The sequence below is a fragment of the Galleria mellonella genome, unplaced genomic scaffold (assembly GCF_026898425.1).
Source record: "Galleria mellonella isolate WM207_F2 unplaced genomic scaffold, CSIRO_AGI_GalMel_v1 utg74, whole genome shotgun sequence".
NCBI classification, from domain to species: Eukaryota; Metazoa; Arthropoda; class Insecta; order Lepidoptera; family Pyralidae; genus Galleria; species Galleria mellonella.
In genome coordinates, this window is record NW_026442147.1 from 2200828 (window position 1) to 2214672 (window position 13845).

The 13845-nt window shown below is 30.5% G+C and overlaps 1 long non-coding RNA gene across 1 annotated transcript; it reads left to right on the forward strand.

Moving 5' to 3' along the window:
* Nucleotides 1-2922: 2922 nt before the first annotated feature.
* LOC128202058 (uncharacterized) lies at nucleotides 2923-12385 on the forward strand. The gene is made up of 2 exons (XR_008253580.1): nucleotides 2923-3496; nucleotides 12139-12385. It is a non-coding gene; the product is annotated as an uncharacterized LOC128202058 (long non-coding RNA).
* Nucleotides 12386-13845: the final 1460 nt, after the last annotated feature.

A 13845-nucleotide genomic window follows, 5' to 3' on the forward strand; every position in this document is an offset into this window, starting at 1 on the left:
ATCCCAACCATCTGGACAAGTGGCGGTCCTCCACCGTGCGTTTAAGGCACTTTCTTCTTTGAAATCAACTTCCAGCAGCAGTATTTCCGAACCGATACGACAACATAACCTTCAAGAAAAGAGCATATTCCTTTTTAAAAGGCCGGCAGCACACCTGCAATGCCGTAGGTGTTGTGGGTGATCATGGGCGGCGGTAGTCACTTACCATCAGGTGAGCCGCATGCTCGTTTGCCCCCTGTGTTGTAAAAAAAAAAAAATAAAATAAAAATATAGCGCATCAAAACTCCTGAATTCTTTATCATTAAATGTATTCATTAGAAACCCTGAAAATTTTAATCGTAAAGCTCTTTTACAATTTTATGTTTTGTAAATAGTATTAATTTATTGTTATGTAGATAGATTAGTTACTTACTAATAGTTTAAAGAAACGATCTTATAGGGTTTTTATACATTTGCATATAGAGGCATCTAGTTTCCATCAATAATATTGCTTGTAAGTAACTACTACTAAGCACGTTTACTTAATACTCGTAGCAAACTTCACACATCGCTCTAACAAAAACATCTAAGTATATCACGAAAACACTAGAGGGCGCTTTATCACAATGTTAAATTTTTTATTAACACAAATTTTAATATTATACTCAACAAATTTAAAATTTATAGTATATATATATTTTTAATATTGTTATAGAATATATATAACAGACAATACATTGAACAAAACAATCAAAAGACAAAATAAAATTTATTTATTTTCCTATATATTAAAATTATGCTGTTTTAAATTTGAACCAAATTAAATCCATTATAATGTATAATTATAATCCATGGATAATGTAGTTACTTATATTAGTAACATTTCTTTCATTTTATAATGGCAATCACGCTAATGATCCACCTAATGGAAAATGGGATCTGTCGCCCACAGACATGAACGCTCTATGAACACCAATATTTACTGTGACGCCCATGAAACACTGAAGGCTTTGGTTCTAAGCCTCCTAACCGTCTAATTTCGTTGCCATATCCCACCCGTCAAACCGGAACACAGCTGCTTCACAACAGAAATATAAGAAGAAGAAAGGTATCCAAGCAGACGACTTTTGTGCATCCATAAGTATGGTCATTTTGTCACATTGCCAACAGAGGGTGTGGTCTATTTCAGGTTGACATTAATTATGTAAATACCGTGTGACACGATCAATCACGCGTTGGATACAAGTTATTTTAAAAAGTATGCCACTTCAGGTGAATGGCTCACGTTAGGATTTGAGTTTATCCAGATATAGGCGCTTGTGTTTTTTTTTCCGCTACAGTGACGAATGGTTGTCAGTCTGTTGAACGTTGCTCTGATGGGTACTATTTACGGCATGACCTGTGACATTCTCTACCTAGGTTCATCGACACATTTGAATTATTAATAAATTGAAAGTAGGTATTACAAGAAATAAAGACATGATTTTTATTTTCTAAAATAAAACTTGTACCTTTGCTTGTGGTAAATAAATACCACACAGTTGCACTTATTGCATTGCACATAAAATATGTAAGGTTAGCTAAGGTGGTTGAATCTTTACAAATTTTCATATTTATAAAGTTTAAGGAATTTGTAGTGTGGTTGAACTGTGATGAAATGGTCCGTGGAACAATAGACAATGTTCGGTTCCTATGTCAGTATTTATTATAAACCTGAATATATGTGCAACAGAAAGGCAGTACGCGTAGAACTAATTGTCTAATGAATTTGTCAATTGTATAAGAAATTTTCTGTTTTGACTACAAATTTTTTTGCATGAATAATAACACCGCGTTTATAGATAGTATTTATATAAAGTGACATCATAATCATTAGCTGCAACCAATTATTTAAATGTTAATTAAATATACAATTACAGTGTACGTATTCTTATTGTGTAACCATTACCATATCATACCATATCAGCCGTTCACTGTCCATTCCTGAACATAGGCCTCCCTCTATTGGGGGGGTTTTGTTAGTAATAACCACGCCTGGCAGACGGGTTGGCAACCGCAGTTAGACTTTGGTGATGTTTTACGAAAGACGCTGCTTCCCATCCTTCGACCATTAAAATCCCTTAATCGCCTCTTACGACACCCACGGGAAAGGAAGAGGTAGCCCTTTCTATGCTGGAACCACACGACCAATCATAATGGTTAACGGTGTAACCATTTTGTACCTATAATTTCATTTAAAATTGTAATATTATTTATTAAAGTAACTTTTTCACTATTACAATATGTCTACATTCATTAATTAAGTAAAAATTACATCTATATAAATTGTTTATTTAATTTTAAATTCTAATTTTACTTGAAACTATAATATTTATACAATTATGCTATACCTATTAAATATATTATTATAAATTGCATATGTTTAAGGGTAAATTTGGTATCATCTCCGTGGACCTTTATCGTCTTTTTGTCCGTAATCAACCGCAATGTCACCAGTATTTTCTAATTTCGTCCATCCTGCCACTTAGTTGAACATAAACAAGAGTTAAACAACTATTTAGTTCAATCAATGAAAGGGAACCTCGTTGATTCAATTGAAAAGCAAATCATATTTCAGCTCCTGGTCTATCTACAATCTACAGTAAGTATCGTGAAGTACTGTAGTTAAGACTGTGTTTAGTATTCATTGCTCTATTGAGTAGATCTCAATAGAGCAATCATGTTTATTTTATAGTCAAGTACCTACCTTTAAAAGAAGGATGTCTCAAATCTACTTTATTTTTTATTCTATATTATACAATATTTTCACTAATTCTAAGCTAATTTTAACAAATATTGTATGTGAAATAAAGTTTATAATTATTTATTACTAACCCCTATTCTAGCCTGCGATTGTACCCATGTGACCAGTATACTTTCACAAATAAAAAAACAATTTAAAAACAATTAAACATTTTTTTAATATCAATTTTCATTATCTCAGTAAATTAAAATTTGTGTCATACTTCAGTCATACTATCAAACTTCAAACTATATATGTGATTATACTTTTATATATATTTTTGAAGTGACGAAGTGAAGTCAGCAAGAGCACAATTTCACATCAATTGTGAAACGTTCGACGCACCCTGAGTTATCGGTGAATGACCTAATCTTTCCACAGAAGTAAATTGGTGTTCCATATACTTAGCTATTCATGCCTAGTCTTTGAAAATCTTCAGTCTGGAAAATAATCAATTAAACATAAAATATAATTACGATATTATATTATACGACATTGTCGACCATTCATAGGAGAGAAAATTCGCATTACTGTATATCGTACGGGTTACGTAAATGCGCAGTAGGGCGGCGGGCAGGGCGCGGCGGCGCGAGGGGCGGAGGTTGACGGGCGGCATTGGCGGAATACAGAGTGCCAGGGACGCTCGCCCCTTCAGTGGATCGTTTGTTTTGACTGAACAACTGATCTCCTATCAAACTACACTTATCTTCCATAGGAACACAGAAAAGATTCCAGGTAAGTTTACAAATAATAGATTTGATGTTTAATTAATATATTAATTATTCAATACTGCAGTATTCAAAATACTGTAAACATAAAATTTTTTCTCTTTCCTTACAGTTGTTTGGAAATTTATAAATACATATTTCAATTATACTCACATGTAGTATATACTTATATGTTATTTAACCCATAAGTCTTGCGTAAATTTGCTTATGTACCTATGTATAATAATTTAACACTTCACCCTTAATTATATTCAGTATTAATTATTTCTGTTGTACGAATTCTAAATATAAATTCAAGTAAATCTTGTAGTGTTCCAATAATTAAGCATATAAATATTTTATTTATTATTATTATTTGGTACAATCTTGAATATAATATATTCTTCATCGACTGTTATCTAACTTAGTTTACTAAGTGTAATTTAGTATGTACCAGGCAACAAAACTCAGACGATATACATAAAATATCTGAAGTGTCCCATTTACAACATTACCAGACAACATGAATTGTGCCTGGTACATACTAAATCTAGAATCTCAGTATTGTGAGAAACTAAATATAGGCGACAGTTATCATTTTCTATCGAGCGGGCTGTCAGCTGGTTTCCTATTCTCTGTAGCATAAAAGAAAATATATTTTATTGAATTTGTCTGTCTAAGAATCGAAACGTCCTTGATTTAACTAAAACTTTAACTATCATACAATCACGACAGCATCTACATTACTCGTATAAGTTTTTGTCAGGGAACATTTGGCAAATGAACATTTAAAAATCTCATATTTTTATATTACTCTATTACATATTACTAAATTAAAATATATAAATATGAATCTTAACGGCGGAAAATCGACTCTTAAAGACGTTCATAAATACTAAACAGCCGTGAATTGGTCAAATTTATAGTTCACGGCCAACATGTCTTGTTATTATTGCTCAATGATAATTTTATATTCATATTAATATATTGAAATAGAATAGACATCTGTTAGTTGCTTTCTCAACCTCCTAAACATTCTCAATTTTTTTTATATCTCTCAGGAATGACAATAAAGTTCTATCGAAACGTGCGACAACCACCGTCTATTTAGTAATTGATTCAGGACGCCTTATTGTTAGCAATATACATTATCAGGTCGATCTTTACGCGGTCCCCCCTGAAAATCACCATGGTTAATTCCTAGTGAATTCGTCAAGATGTAATCCAACTGACTTGATGATAGATTCACCTATCATCCCTTAATGGTGACCTGCCAACGTATACCAAAGCATAAGCGACGCTGCCATTTCATTTTTATCATTAATAACACCATCTATTTATTGTAAAAACACTTGTACTTTTCCACAAATCTCAATATGTGTACAAAGTTCCACTAAGTGACGACAATCACGACTATTAACTTACCGTCTATTGACTTAATAGACAACATGACATCATTAAATATAAGATACAGTCTGTACGCATTTTCATAATCATTAACGACATAGATGGTGTGGTATATAAGCATCTGAATTAGTATATAGCACACTGCCTCACCTTCTAATCGTTGTTGATTTGATCTCTGTATAATAAGTATATGAATATCTGTGTTTGTACTGATTAAAGTGTTATCTATGTATAATCAAAACTTACAAAGTTTTGATTATTTGTCCGCATGTTGTCTATTATAGTGCGTGCAATCTCTGTATGTAAATGGTATTTTGTGATAAATCTAATACTATTTATTATTGTTACTTTATTATCTTCTAATTAAAATATTAATAATAAGTTAATTCTGTTTTACAATTAAAACTGTATAAATTAGTACCGAAAAGAGCAAACTTGTTCTTATTTTGTAAATATTAACCATTCTTAATTACATGTAGTATTTTACAGGGAATAATTTATGTTATAATTTTAAAGTCTGTGTTCTTAAAAGTAATTTACAAGGTATAAGAAATTCTTGAAACAAGCCTTGAGTCGATATAATTTAAGGAGTTAACTAAGCCAGACGGAGGCTCTGTAGGATTACAGAGAATTTGGGGTCGACGAACTTTTCCCGTTTGGTCGATAGGGACAAGCGCTGAGACAATGATGATATCTCCGGATCCATATTAGATGAAATGTGAATACACCAACCTACCTACGTTTTTTCCAACTATGAATGCAAATGTACTGAACTTAATGTACCTATATAAAAAAAATATAAAAATTAAGTTAATAGTCGTATTTATTGGTCGTATTTGTTTCACACAAGTTTCACACTTTTTTAGTTCAAAGCATTTAAATGTAATCTTACCAACCTAGAATAATTTATTTTGTTTACTAAAATAATTTATTACATTATGTATTTCGTCTTATTCTAATAATAACTATTTACAGTAATTTCTGTTACATACAATATTATTCAAATTCGTGAAAACTCTAAACAGTTAAACTTTGAATTATAACAATTGCATAGTTTCTCAAATATCAACACTCAGTTACAACTCCCAGGTGTGATTTCGTTATACACTTTAATTGAAAAAACTAAAACACACGCTTTAATTATTAACAACTTCTGTACCTTTGTATAGAAACATTTCTTTCGATATAATTTGTATATAATATGATATATACAATTTATATACTTGTAAACGAAACTAAATTTAGGTATAGGTACTAAAAACCTGTTCAAAATCAAAGTTTTTTTATAAAAAATATCTAGTGTTATTACAGTTCCTTAAAGTCTAAGTATTTCTTATTCTGAGAAGTGTCAAATTTAACACTCTACTCACAAAATGTAATATTAACTAGTTGCATATTATGTAAATTTACACAAACACCAAACTTTACAGCGTTACGTCATTATGTGTTTAAATACTGTTAAAGAAACAGTGAGACACAATTCCCACAACGCCGTGTAATAACTAGGTATATATTTACTCATTAAAATTCGATACATCACAAATTGTTAACTGTACGGGGAGTACGTGAGTTCAGTGCGACAAGTATGCCGATTTACGAGTGCTAAATTTGTTTTTACATAACGGAGCACAAAACGCTTTTATACTTTTGTTTCGGTGCCAATAAAAACATACCGATATAATGGCCTATTGGTAATATACACTTGCACAGGTTTTTAACCTCCTATGTACAAGATAGATGTTGTTTATAAGTTTCGTACATTTTCCTAATCAGTTAATATTCTTGCTGTTAAATTTCGAATTAAAAGCCCTATCCAGCAATAAAAAATCATAAAAAAAAAATATGAAAAATACTCGCGTTGATGCCATAAAAGAAAACAAATGCAGTTTATTGTAAGGCGAAAATGATCTCAGTGAGGTAGAGTCAGGTGCATTTGTCGACTGTTGCCATTGTGATGAACATAACACTCGACAAACATAGATGGATATTGGATATATCAAAATCCAACTTGATGGGAGAGCCTATGCCGTCACCTAAATTAATTTGAAGAATTTAAACTTCAAAAAATTTCAAATTGATGTAGTAACGAGCCCGTGTCATAATAAAATACACTAAAAGTGTGTCATGAAATTAAAAGCTAAAAGAATTACGTCGAGTCGGTAGAATACAACACAAAAACAAACGTGCCGTGTACACGGAGACGCATAGACGCGCGTACGTACGGTACACGAATTTAATTTTTACTGATATCATTGAATACCAAAATTAAGTATATAATTTGACAAGACAATATACTTTAGTGGCCAATTAGAAACAAAGAAAAATTAAGAGCATTATATAAAATTCGCGTGATTGAAAAAAGTAGTTTTTGGACGCTTGGATACTATAAGCTGTGATTATTTATTGTTAAAGTGAGTACTATTTATTATCAGTTTTTAACAGTTGTCATAATCAGTTATTATCATCGAACATGTATTTTCTATAATTCTCTGGACTTTTATACCTAAAAATTATCTACATAAGTAGATAACTACTATTAATTTAATCAAAACATCATATCTTATATGTTTACCTGTATTTTATGTGATGAATTGAGCGCATTTAGATAAATCAATAAGTCAAAAGTGTCATAAAATTGCTGTAATGTATACAATACCTACCTACCTATATACCCAGCACAGCGAATTATATATAGATATTTTACCTTTTTATTTAGCAGTTACACGCAATATTAAGTTATATATAAAATCTGTTATCATGATCATCTGTTATATAAACCTATATAATAAAGTAGAAGGTGTTTTGTAATTCTTTCATGCCATTTTTTCCGTTTTACTACAAATTAATATTTATATATATATTATTAGTTTTATGAAATATTTTTACTGATTAATAAAATTTAAGCATTGCGAAAAGGTTCCTTTTAGACGAAATCTTCGAAACGTAAATGGGTCAAGGAGGATTTTCCACCCACTGCGCTAGATCAGTGACCTACTTGCGAAAAGTTTATATAACGCCAAAATGTACCTACGCCCTTCAAGCTTCTGTCAGGAAAGTACATTGTGTTTAATTCCTCAATGTCTTATAAAATTATTTAATTAAAAATTGTAATTACCTCGTCCCTTCACACAAACTAATATGCATAACTTATTTTTTCTTATTTAGTAAAAAAGTTTTTATGTTAAATGATTCTTTATTTTTTACAAATGGGAAAATTACAGGGTAAAGAAGCTCAATAACTTAGTCCTCAGAGATGGTTGATGGTCCCCAGAAATACATCATATAGTGGGGAAAGGGATTATTAGTAACGAGCACTAACGACCCATTGCTAGCAATATCAACCAAGTCATAATGACGTTAAGCCAACTGATCTGACTTTAACTACACCTTTCATCATTCATTGATACCCCTCCAGTATATACTGACAACACTCAGAGATTACCATTCCAATATCACCCATGGGAGTCATCGTATGTTCTGTGGTATTTATAATACTATTTATGTCTATAAACGTTAGTTATTACTTTCTATCAGTTGGGACATTAGCTTGTTTGCCATTTCAAATTGTATAAAAAAAGATTACAAAAAAACAATGACTTAAACATTAAACAATGTCATTTTGCATCAATGGTGTCGCCACATCAGCATTTATAACAAATGGCATTAATAAGTCTCATTCATATTTGATAAATTATTAAGGTTCGAATGATAAGTTAAATTGTTAAAGTAAAACGTTAAGTTATTGATATAATAATTATGCCCTGAGCCCTGTCCGCATGATCAGGACTTACTGATTGACCAGGTTAAAAAGTAATCTAGTCCATTTACAAACCAGAACGACGCATGATACTAAAAGAGTATTTGTAACCTACAAACTCAATACTAGGAAGAGGAATAGTTATTTCTGAACATTCGTGATATTACCGTTGTTGCCAAAAATATCAATCAACAATTTATTGAATCTTCCAGTGATTTTATTCATTTATTAGAATATAGCACTATTACATGTAACGGTAACTCGATGAACACAAAAATTAAGCAGAAGCGACTATTACCGACACACGACACGCGGCGCGAGTGGGATCTTGTTAGCCTATATTGATAATATTAACATGTTACTGTGATGTTACGTCGTTGCGTCATTTCATGTTCGGGTCGTCGTCAGTTCGTGGGCGTCGCATCACAGGTAGGGTTGTCAACGATGCTGTTTGATTTCTTACATGACTTTAATTACTTCAATGACATTTAATACACATACCATAATACATATCTTATTCCTTATAGGCAACCTATAAGATCACAGATTATATTATAATATTTACCACAATTTTAAAAACAAAAATCCATAATAACTCTCTCTTCACTTAATTACTCTTTAACAGATTTGTTTTATTTATTTTTATATGGAGTTTACTATTATTGTATTGTCTTATACCATTATAATGTTCAATTTTTTTATGAATATACCTATTTATTTTTAAACGATTTCAAAGCTCTATTCAACCCTATTTTTTCTATATAAATCTTACAAGATATCTTCGTCAATTCTGAACCACAATGATATCATTCTTTTTTGCAATCGATAAAATTTACTCCCATGTTATTCTAATATAAATTTTGTTACGATTAATGATATTGAAACGGAGGATCAAAATCTTAATTTATCCTACTCTAATTTAATCGTAGAAATTTCCAATTAACCCTCCAGTGAAATTTAACACTATACTGTAAATCTACTAAATCCGAAAAACGTAAGAGGACTTGGTCCTTCAAGAACTATCCCCTACGATGTTTTAATTAACGTATTCTTAATGAAAAGTTTAATATATATTACATATGATGGTATGCACATTTACCGCAATAGACTTTTTTTTCTTTTAATTTACTATTTCTATATAAATAGATAACACAAAATCACTAGTCGAATAGAGTGTACTATAGGTAACCATTATATTAGGTATTGTTAATTTATCAAACGATTACGAGATGTAGGCCAGGGCCGTCCAGCAAGTGCCCGCGCCATATTCTAACATATCGATAACATACAGAAAAAACATGTTGTATATAAAAGTAGCATTGACCTCTAATACCTGTCACCTATCATCATCGTCATCAGCCACTAACATTTTAGCTTTTGCCACTATATATAATTTGTATTTTTCTTAAAGATTAGTTTATATCAAATAATTGATTATAAAAAATTGTTAGTTCGTTACTTATTGGTGTCTAAACAGCTCGACATGAAATATGCAAATATATGAAATATAGAATGAAAAAGCACATACATAAGTTACTTTTATCCGGGTCGATCAATATATCCCGGTCCCGGTCACGCCAACGAAATTTCGGTCCGGGACATGAATGATATAGAATTATTGTACAATTAAAATTAATAGTCTGCAGGTAGACAAAGCCATAGTAGTCATATGTAAGTACGTAGGTATGCATGGTATGCAATAGAATCTGAAAAGAAAATATAATCTGGTGCATATTCCGTCTTTCACACAGTGTTCAGAAATTTATGCACTTTCTTATAATATTTTTTATTCATATTACTCATATTGCAATATTAATACAAGTAATTGTGAAATATTTAATTACCAACTAAACCCGCTGTTTGCACGCTCCAGTTTCATTTGGGTCACCCGTAAAGCAACGGGACTTTACTCTGATTACAGGATGTGTGCGTTTTGTAATGTTTGGTCTAGTTGACATCAAATAGATAATTTTACTTTACGTTAATACATAACATGCAAAACTGTAACAGTCAAAATTAAATCATTACAATAGATACGTTCCGCAGCTACTATGAATCTAGACTATAACTAATAAATACTTAAAAATGTAAAGGACAGGGATATTAATGATGGGTGTTTATAACCCCATTGCCAGTAATATATACCAGCAAGTTGATCTCGCGGTTTCCCTTGGAAAATATCGTGCTTAATTCCTGGAGAATTCGATACGAACACGATAGTCATTGTAAATAGTCGTTTATCCAACATGAATTGAGTTTATGTTGGGTTCACCTTATTTTAAACTTGTAAGCAATAAATGGAAACATAGGTGCTACATCAGTAAAATACAGTCATTTGAGTAAATATGATTGATGTCATTGACCGATTTAAATAAAAATATAATATGTTAAAACCCACGAACACTTCTGCTGTGTTCAGTAAACAATGAAAAGCCTATTGTTACAGTCACGCACGTAGAGAATGAATGGGTGTCATACGATACTTTTATAAGCGAGTCACCTAGGGCACTAACACCTAAGTTTTGTGCTCAAAGTAAAACAAATAAAGCAAAAAATACAAAATACAATTTAAGATATAAAAAAGTAAAGGATTCTTGTAGGCAAAACAGTAAAAAAGTTTACGAAACTAAATTTTACATCGACTTTATTCATCGAAATCTAAACTGAATGGTATTTAAAAATACCAATATTTCGTTAACACTTTCAAACCTCTAATCGATGAGCGAGTAAAGTTTGCGGCAAAAGTAACTGCGATTTTACTTACGGTTCTCTTTTACACGAAAGAGCCAAATAGTAAATAGTTAATTTCTTTAAATTTCAAGCATCATTTACAGAAATCGAACTTTGGTCCATTTACTAGGCCGGTTTCCGTTGAGCGAGCTTACAGTTACGAGTACTTGCTTCTCACGAACACCGCAGTATAGTACTTGCCTGTCAATCAGGGCCCTTTTAATTGCATGTTTGTGAGCAATACCAAATTAAACGACCTACAATTCAATTCGAAACAGCTAAATTTTTCCGTATAACTTTATTACAATTGGGAAATTGTGTGAGATATAATAGAAATTAGCTATACCTGTGACTTCGATCACATTAGCAGGGTTATTATTACTTAACTGATGAATAAGTAACTTTTGCTGAAGAATAAACTTATTAAAAAAAATATTAAAAAAAAAAATATTATAAAGTATATATATATAATATATATATATATATATATACATATATATATATATATATATATATATATATATATATATATATATATATATATATATATATATATATATATATATATATATATATATATCTAAATAAATTAAATATTGGAAACAATGTGACCGTAATGGTCACATTGTTTCCGGAACACAGTTACTTACTTTACTACTTTTACTCGCTCACAATTTAAATATTTAATCTTGATTAAATGTCAGATACGTTAATTTTTATCATATCTAAATAAATAAACACAAAATAACTTATTTTTTACTTTATATTTATTACAGAATGACTTCGCCAGCTATTACCAAATCTCCGGACAACCAGAAGGGGAACAAGAAGTCGCCTACACACTCGGCAGGCGGAGCAGAGCGAGCGCCCTCTCGCGCCGAGTCTGCTTCAGCCTCTACCTCAACCGCCACTTCGCAACAACCTGAACCATTCAGTTGGCTGCGAATCTTCAAACTCGCCGATCTCATGATGAAACAAGGATGTTAAAAATAATCTCTAGCTTCCAATTCTGTCGTTAACATATTTGTTTGTTTTCATTTTTTGTAGATAAATTAATAATTCAATTAGCAATAAAGCATAACAATACTTACTGCAAATAAGATTTAGAATTATAATAGAAAATAGTATGATCTAGTTGACAACAAAATGTTATTATAGCAGAGAAATTGTTAATGAGATTAAATAATAGATGAAATAACAGGCTATGTGCACAACTACGTGCCAGATAGTGTCCACTTTTCAGTTCCTAATGTATCTTAAATTCCGCCTTCCATTTTTTCTATTTATAATATCTACAGCACAATATAATGTGTTGCATATACAGGGTTTGTCGTAAAGTTTAACACCTTATACTTATGTATGTAAAAATCGGTGATTTTATTTTGTTATATTTTACCGAAATGATATGACCTTTTACGACTAACCTTATAAAAATTACAAGTCTTGAAAGAAATAGTACAATAATATTATCATTTTAACATGGTAAAATTTTTTAATAAACAAAAAGATGTTATTATTTTCTAATTATTTTAAATATTTCATTAGTTTATTAACTGCTTGAGTCTAAAAATTAATACTAATAATAAAAATATTATTATTATAAAAAAAATGTTGATTAAATACATTTAAATGTTATATACCTACGCCATAGGTACATAGTAACGAAGTGTTTAACTTGCTTCTTAAATTGAAAAAATTTCAAAACTGCTTAAGTCTTCTGGATGAATCCGTCACATGACTGCCCGACCTATCATCTTAGAAATTAGCTATTCTTTTTTAAATTTTATCATTGTTATTGTTAGTAGTTGTAGGTAGATCCATGAGTTATTATAGATTGTATTGTCCTCTTTCATTCGGCCTTTGTGTCTAATATAACTAACATAGCTAATCAAATTTCAACCTTTACACTCTGCATAGATACAATAAATTTTCTGAAAGTTGATATACTTTTTTTTTACATTTTGAAATTTTTTTATATTACTATTAGGGTCCTACAAAAAAAAAACAGTTACATAATTATATAAGTAGTACAATAAATGTATTAGTATCTTTCTAGCTGGACTATGATATTACGATTAAGTAATAAAAATCAATGAAGTGTATTTGTAATATGTTACAACTCCGTTCAATAATTAGAATTCTCAAAAAATATTATGGTACACATTATTTTCAAGATTGCTTACTGAAAGATTTTATTGTCACTTAATATTATAAAAAAAATGTTAAGTAGTTTTTAATGGTTCGAAAATTACACTGTATTTAAGACAAAAATAAAGTAATTAGGACTAGTAATTTTTTTTTTATTTTACAAACATTACGCTATTATCTATTATCTTGTGAAGATACCTCAGCAGATTATTCAAAGATATGTCTCTTCAAATAATTAATTACCGTAAATAAAAAGGTAAATTAAAAAATACAAACAAAGGACTATATTTCCATAGCTGACAAAGTTTACAGGCATTAAACAGACTGTAGTTCAT